Genomic DNA, 7,013 nt, shown 5'->3' with positions numbered 1-7,013 from the left:
CTGTAACTTATAGGCTGCACACAGACATCACTTCTCTCTGGAATTTGATTTTTTTTAAAGTAATCAAAGATACGTTGGCAAGAAAATCAACAGGGAGATAGAAGTAAATTGTCATAATTTTACCTTTTTGTATGTATTTAAACATATATTTTTTAAAAATATGTTTAGGGTCGGTCGAGTTATCGGCAACACACTGTTTATTTTACTTGGCCTTTATGCCTACTCAGTTCCCGAGGGTGGTGGGATTAGCCCGTCTCACCTGCTAGACTAGATCACAGTTAATAATACACTTTACCTGTTATCAAATGTTGACACAGTGTTTGACATGTACGGGACTATTTATACGTACATAGGTGACGATAAAGTACACACGCTACTGATAAGACACCAAGGAATTGTGATTTATCACCCCTTGCACCCCTATGTCGACATTTGACAGCTAAATGGCCCCATGATATGTCTAACTTTCACAGACATAAAGAAACAGCATGTAGGAGAATCGCGTGAGGCACCCATTTTGTTTTTGTATCAATCAATGTATATCAATTTGAATAGTGATAAGGAGAAGACTCTTCCACACCTACAAACTTAGCCAGTTTGACTTGTCTACTGCTGATCAGCGCCGGGTATTTCTGGACAACTGGTGCAAAGGTTGTACTGCTTATAGCTAGACAATAAAATGTACCAAAGTGTAGTAGGATTTTTGTCGCGCCAGACAATAAAATGTGGCTGTACTGTAGGATTTTTTTTTTCGCGCCAGACGATGCTTTTTTCTGGTTCACTGACTTCATTTTATTCCGTCCGAGTAAAAAAAACCACCTCAACCATACCCATCAATTACATTTATAGCCTATAATCGTAGATGATGGTTTATTTGTCCAAATTACCTTGGACGCATGTCCCAATATCTCCAAATCTGGCGATTTATATCAATAAAACTGTCGACGACGCATTCATATACGTCATTCATGACGTTATATCGACCAGGTGCACATGGCGTATACCGGTGTATGGTTGGAACTCGTGCGGGTTGTAGAAAATGTCATGATCATTCATGAATTTGTAGGAATAGCACGTGGAAATGTAGACTCTAGGCTGCCTCGTGATATTTCACTCTCAGTTGACAAATGGGGTATAATAGGGGGTACGCTATTTCCTTCTGGGAGAGAGCTGAAGAGTATGTGTGTGTGGGGGGGGGGGAGGGGTGCTGACCAACTCAAGACAGAAAAAATTGATTCCAGGATATAAGCTAAAAATAAAATCATTGTCCAGAAACTATTACAAATGCTAATTTCCGTTTACATGTGTCTCTGGCGCCGGGTACCCCCTACGGCAGCGGCATTTACACTAATTTAAAGATTCTTGTTAAAGTTGTACACTAACTGTTGGCAAATGCTGAAAGAAAACGACACACTACCATTAAATCAAATTACTAAGAATATCAAGTTGACTCGACTTTAATAGTACTTTGAATACTGTAATTTTCTATAATGATAAAAAAAAACCATATTTTTATAATGGTATGGCATGCAACATGTAGTACACTTTGTGAGAATTTTTCAGAACGTTAGTTTTCCGAATTCAAATTTCAATAGGGTATTAGACATGTTAAAATAACACCAGATAGCACTCTGTTAAGTCTTCAAAATCCCACCCCTCCCGTACCCACCCGCACACTGCTTCCATGTATTTGGAGTCTCATTTTACCAACTTGGAGTGCGGTTACTACCGGTACCTCGACATGTGAAAATAGTAACAGAAAGCATTCTTTTAGTCCTTGAATTTCAAAAATCTCCACAGGCGGGAAGAGGGCAAACTCCCCCCGTATCCACTCTCATTCCGATTCAGCTTTTACCGCCTACTTTCCAATCTTACTTGCTACTTTTGGAGTAAGCTGCATTCATTGATACCTCCTGCTTTTGAAATAAGCTACATCCACCATGTATATATGTCTCCTTAAATTTCGAAAATAATTGTTTTGTTTTGTATGTATGTATGTATGTATGTATGTATGTATGTATGTATCAGGGCCGTAGCCTGACCAAATTGCCAAGGGGGGGCAGCACTTCGTCTTGGTGCAATCATACATTTAAAATCTAGAAAGGTGCTAATTTACATAAATTTGCATATACTTTACATAATATATATTTTAGCATACGAAATTAAATATCATATGTAAGGCCAGAAAAATAAAAAATGTTGGTCAACGGGTAACCTAACCCATCACATTGGGTAGGTTGGTCGATAAGGATAAGGATAATACAAACTATATATAACGTTAGCAAAATATTTCAGGTCGAGTTTAGATAGAACTTATTCAGTCATCTTGATACTATCTCTTGCAATTTGACTGCATAGCTACAGTTAGAAAATGTACACAATTTAAGGTTAAACAAATAGTGTTGTTCCTCTTACTCTCTCTTCTTAAAAAATGTTAAGCCCCGCCAATTGAAACTCAAGTATTATTTTGTTGTGGCAAAGGTGAAAGATATTTTGCGGATGTGTACTTTGTAAATGACTTCTCTTGAAGTTTAATTTGGTTCCAAAAAATTCAAAAGCGAAACATTTCAAAACTTTCAGACTTTTGATGGCCCAATGACTGCTCAGCCCACTATAATGGTCGTAAACTTTTGTTCAATTCGTTTTAGTGCACATTGAATATGCAACAGCTTAATTTAATCTCAATTCATGCTTGTATACATCATCAGAGCCAAGTAAACCACTGTACAAGATATTATATAATTTGGAATAGACTCAAATGTGTGTTGTTACATGAACTATTGAAATATCCTTATTTTTGAAAAAAAAATGCGAAGCCCGCATGAGGATATATTGCCCATCACCAGAAAAATATATGGGTAGGTTGAACAGCTTTTTCATTTTTGTCTGGCCTAATGTCGTATCTTTCAAAGTTGTTGCCGAAAAGATATCACATTCAAAGTAAAAAAAATGGATGGTGCTTTCTCAAATAAGTAACACAACAAAATAATCATTTTATTTACCCAACTCCTAAAACCTTTATGGCCGCGTTTATGTTAGAACCCAAGGTGAACTCAGTGGATTCTCCTTGTCATCTTCATTATAATGGAAATGGAAGTTTGGATTTTGATGTCGAAGGTACAGCTCTGTTTACAAATTCAGGGCCATTCTTTCCATAGCAAATTGTCGCTTCAAAATGAATTGCGGAATAACGGTAGTGTCAGTGTGCAATGAGATAATTATATCAAACATTTTAACCAAATACAACGTCGAACACAATTATTGAAAGTGGATCTTCAAAGAGTGGATCTTAAACTGCGTACCTAGTTTAATAGTTTTTCAGGGCCACCAAATATTCCAAAAAGAGATCTGCCGTTTTATCAGTATGGAATGTTTTAATATAAGATCGAGCGCATCTTCGGGGTCACTGCACGCAGCATAGCAGGCGACCTCACGTTGAACGACTTTTTCCGTCTTTTTTGAGTTTCACTCGCTGACATTATAATTGCGACTTGCTATCTTCAAATGAAGGAGACTTTCAAGAATGTACTGTTACTCGAGGAAAATGCACAGTGCATGTGCGCACTTCTTTTAATTTGCTACAAAAAGTTACAATTTTAAAAAGTTACAAAGTTAAGCCAACGTACAATTGAGATATAAGATACATATTAGGGAGGAGTCAGTGTATAGTCAATGGTGAACCATCAATTTAAATCGCGTATGCTAGGAATATTAAATTACGATTTTAAAAACATCGGTATGTATTGAAAAGTGGCTTTTTTTCTTGCTTTTTTCCCCAAAATCTCAGGGGGGCAGCTGCCCCCTTGCCCCCCGCAGGCTACGGTACTGTGTATGTATGTATGTATGTATGTATGTATGTATGTATGTATGTATGTATGCATGCATGTATGTATGTATGTATGTATGTATGTATGTATGTATGCATGCATGCATGCATGCATGCATGCAAACCAATGAGTCACTGCACATTAAAATAGCAAGATGGAATGAATACAACGCCCTGCTACATTTAGTCTGAATGATATCAACCAATTAAACATACTACAACTAGACTCAGAACGCAGGTGCCACTTTTTATTCAGTATCAAACACAGGGATTTTGCTACTCGATAGGATATGCTGACGTCACAGTCCCTTATCAGCGCCAAACCCAAATACAACTTTGTTAGTAAGTGTTGATGTCGGGTGACCTCCATCCTTCACACTGTTCATTTGACATCTGAATGGGATGGTGACACGTTATCATGGTTATAGTTCATGTCATTTAGGTAAAATGTTAGCAAGAAACTATTCACCCATCTACATGTATATCTATTACAGTGTACTGTTGTGGTTCGAAGTGAAGAAAATAAAATACGAAAACCAATACAAATTATATGGATTTGAAATTTAACAAAGTGAAAGCTTAACTGCTTAGTTTCCTCACAGACAAGTAACGCATGTGTTACTTGTCTGTGGTTTCCTTCAGGTGTCAAATTCAATGATTTCTCCGTTTTCTTTTTTGAAGCTGATAGAGACCCAGGTAAAATACTGCCAAGGGGATATATCAACTGGCAAATACTCTAGTAATACATTTTGTACCCTTGCTGTTTACTCGAGCTATGTGAAGTAATATTCATTCGTACGTCATGAATACGTTATTGCACAAACCGTAAATTAACAAAGCGGATATGGGTAACTTCGATTGTTTGATTTTACAGCCACCGATTCGTATATTTTAATGTTGATTTGCGCAGTTAAAAATAGAAAGAAAGGGTGAACGAGTAAGGTAACCGATTAAAACATTACTGCCGTTGTTGTTGTTGTTGTACTCATATGTTGCAGAATCTAATGTACAATCAAATATTACAATTTAACTCGTTTCGCGCTGACAAGATCGTTTTATGATGTACTCAAGTAGGTCTTTCCGACCCCTTAGAAATCACGACGTCACTTTTAAACAACTCATATTTGTTATAGCTATTAAACAACTCAGCGGTAGTTTTGGTTCTAGCATGCAATGAACATGTCATTATGTCAAATCTATTGCTTTTTAACGAATGTGACCAAAGAAAAAAAATGTGTGTTTCCGGAAATTCGACCGACCCCTGTTCAAAACCACTGACGCTAAATATTTAGATCCAATGTCATAAAAGGCAAAATGCTGTGTTTTGTCATGTTGCACAACCTTTATTTAGCAGTACTAGTAGAAATTTATTCACGCTAGCTAGTTTTTGCCTTTCTGGTGATTTTTTAAAAGTATTTTTGGTCATCGATACTTGCTATGCATGCTTCTAGTATTTATTCTATTCAGTTTTATATTATCAAAACGCGATATCTGTGATATTCTGCTTTGCTGATTTTTTTTTTTTACTTTTTCTTTAAAATGTTGTTTATATCTTTGGTCAAAAAATATATTTGTGATATCTTCATGGAAACCAATTGCCATTTTTATCCCAATACAAGTGTAGAACGAAAGGATAATGAAAGGATAAAGGATACAAGTAAAGGAGAGGGTGAAGGATGGTTAGAAATTATTTGTTTAAATTGTTAAAGATAGTCTCTACTATTAAAGATGAAATGCCAATGGTATAAGTTACAGTGATTCATTAGTGCAAAGTTAATGACTGTCGTTTGAGCTGTTTGTCTCAGAGTCGTCTGCGAGTAAATTGCTTTCTATATGTCTGTTGTATTTTTTAGTTCACTATTAAATGAAAATTATTCAAAATTGATGTCTAGGCTTCCATCAATAATACTAACGCTATACGAACTACGTCAAGACTAAACTGGTTTACAAAAACAAAATCACATCTGACCTAGATAAATGAATATCAGGTATAATAAAGTGAAATAAACTTTTCCCAAAAAGCTTTAGCTGCTGGACACTACCAAACGGAAGTGGTATACAATGTTTCGATTGCAGGACACTAGTTGCGTTTTTGATTCCCCACAGGCTATTTATAATGAATGTTACGCATTTATCTAAACTCAAAATTCCTTTTAAAAATTCCTTTGTGGTTATACCCTTCCGTACAGTTTTCCAGTAGAATTGTGAACAATCAAAGGAGGAATCCCATTTTGCCAATACAGTTGGGGCTTGAAAAAAAAACAGAATGTAATAACGGATCATATAGTACTTTTTATCTTGTGACTTCATGATTTTATGAAACGGAACAAGGATAGTCTGTTCTCATCTCTGTCTTCCATTTACTTGGGGCCCGGATGACACCGAGTAAACCAGTATATAAGATAAACATTCAACTTGATTGAACCTGGAATTTCAGTTTTCATTTCACCGCAAAAAAAGAATATTCCCATTAGGATCAAACAAATTTGTAATAAAATCAAACACCGATATTTCACCAACCCTTAATACTAGTCATTAGTGAATTAGCGAGAATGGATCACAGTTTCTCGTCATCGTTATTTTTTGCTATTTACTCATGACAAAGCAAACCAACTATAATCACCAGTTTACGTTCGTATTTTGTGTGTATGTTGCAGAGACAGACTCTATTCAGATAGTTTTATGGGAAAAATGTACTATTCTTGTTTTTCGTTTTGTATGATGAATTTTCTGTACATTTTTGGCCAAACATTATGCTAAAAGTCCTTGTATGTTGATTTTGCAAAGAATAAAAACCAGGCTATCTGCCACTGCCTCTTAACTTCAGAAGACCTACAGTCTGCACGTTGTTTTCGTCCAGTCTTCATATTACTGTCTTTCTTTTCTCTTCACGTCAGAAACATTCTAATTCTAACCGAAATTTTAATTGTCTTTAATTGCCCCCCCCCCCACCCCCATCCCTACGTATTTTCTGAAGTCGTGTTGCCGGAAACAGGTGATTTAACCCAAAGTCTGTAACTAGTGTGCAAAGTGACAACGTTAACATTGAAAATCTGAGAAACAGCGGTTAAATATCATGGATAGAGGTGGTTTGATATTAATGTAGAGACTCTTTGTCGTGTAGTAATGAGAATGCTTTACTTGGGATATTTCTTTGGTACGCGGACGCCATAATACATATCTGCGT

This window comes from Glandiceps talaboti, chromosome 2 (genome assembly GCF_964340395.1).
Source record: "Glandiceps talaboti chromosome 2, keGlaTala1.1, whole genome shotgun sequence".
NCBI classification, from domain to species: Eukaryota; Metazoa; Hemichordata; class Enteropneusta; family Spengelidae; genus Glandiceps; species Glandiceps talaboti.
This window is presented reverse-complemented; position numbering follows the sequence as displayed.